Here is a 1,815-nt window from a genome sequence, read left to right as displayed (position 1 = left end):
TCCCCTTTAAAGCTTAAATGTAATTTATTTAACTGAAATCGATTTACTTCCAATTCAGACTCAATAAAATAATTTATATATTAACAAGCATAATGCTCTCTAATTCACATATCTATAAACAATTCATGCATACATAAAAGTTAATATGGCTTGTTAAATTATAATCAATTACAATCACTTAATCCATTAAAATAATTATATAAAAAGTCTTCAATTATCTACATGATGGTAGAGTTCTTCTTAGTATCAAATTCTATTTAATATTCGATCTTCATATAAGAAAATTTAGATTATATTAAAAATATTCAATCTCATACTTGCTTTAATTGATTCTTTGATGTTTGACTTAATATGTGTAAGTAGCTTTTGAAGTAAACAAGATCATGTATGAATGGGCATATTCAGTTAGAAAATACCATGATTATTATTTTTATATTTTTCATGTCTGTTTTATTAACCATTTTGTGGTAGCTAGAAAATATCACGTTTATTTATTTGTTATACATATTTATATGCATTTTATGGTACATGCCGAAGTTCGTAATTGTCCCATTCAAAAATATCATTTCCAAGATTTAAACTTACGTTGTCTCTTAAAAGTGCAATGTATTTCACCAGTGCATCTAACATTTATTAATTTATTGGTTGTTATTAATAATTACTAATTATTTCCCAATAACAACAACTTCGGCCACCTAAATTAACGTTTCCGGTCCGGTCTCTTTTTGGTAGTCGGTTTTTCTTCAATGACCCATAAAGAAAAGCCCGAATGGTTCATTTGAAACCCAGTCCAAAACAGCAATTCAGGTCCAACTTTTATGAATGCATTGGACCCGGTTCAAAATGCTAAGGTTCCTACAGAAGCGAATTGCTTCTTCTTCTTCTTTTAATGAACGGATTGGATCCGGTTTAGATCAGCCGGATAAAAACCGTTTAGAGGAACAAAAAGGCATATACATCCCATTGATGGCTGAACCAAATCCTTTGGTTGATATGTTGTTCCTTACTCATCCTTTTTTTTTTTTTTGCCAAAGTTTAGATAAAGGGTAAACTACATTTAAGGTCACTAAGCTATTTGTAAGTTTACGATTTGATTACTCAACTTCAAAAAGTTACAAAATGGTTATTGAATTATTCAAAAGTTTTCTTTTAAGTTAGTGGGTTGTTAAAATCATTGTTATATGGTCTTCTTTATTCGTAACGTCTGCATTAGTAGAAAGATCTCATTCTCCTTCCCTTTTACAGTTTAGTTTTTTTTTGTTTTCATAAAATAATTTTGAATGTCACAAACGTGCAAACTAAAATCTAAATAGCTTTCTTCTCTATTCTTCGATACTGATTGTTAGATTACCTTGAATCTAAGTTATATTCTTCTCGTCAATAAGTATTGATCCACCGTACTTATCGTAAAATCATCACTTAAAGCTCACTAGCCGAAATTTTTTTTTAAAATAGAAACTTAACATCCTAGTGATTTAAATGAAAACTTTCGAATAGTTTAGTGATCATATTATAATTTTTTGAAATTGAATGATCGAAACATAAACTTACTAATAGTGAAGTGACTTTGGATGGAATTTACTTTCAAGTAAATTGTATTACAACAAGAAAGGTAATAACATTGTCAAAATAGCTACACAACACTTACCTACAAGTGGTTGGAAGAAACGAAAATGCTCCAAATATTTAGACCAAATTTGAATATTGAAAACAATATTTTTAGGAGAACATTTACCTAAATACCATCTGACCCAAATAAAATTAGGTCGAGGCTATAAAATAAAAGAGAACACATTTAGTTATAAAAAGGAAATA

Source organism: Gossypium arboreum, chromosome 2 (assembly GCF_025698485.1).
Source record: "Gossypium arboreum isolate Shixiya-1 chromosome 2, ASM2569848v2, whole genome shotgun sequence".
Taxonomy (NCBI): Eukaryota; Viridiplantae; Streptophyta; class Magnoliopsida; order Malvales; family Malvaceae; genus Gossypium; species Gossypium arboreum.
The sequence above is the reverse complement of the archived record's forward strand: the minus strand, read 5'-3'. Positions refer to the sequence as shown.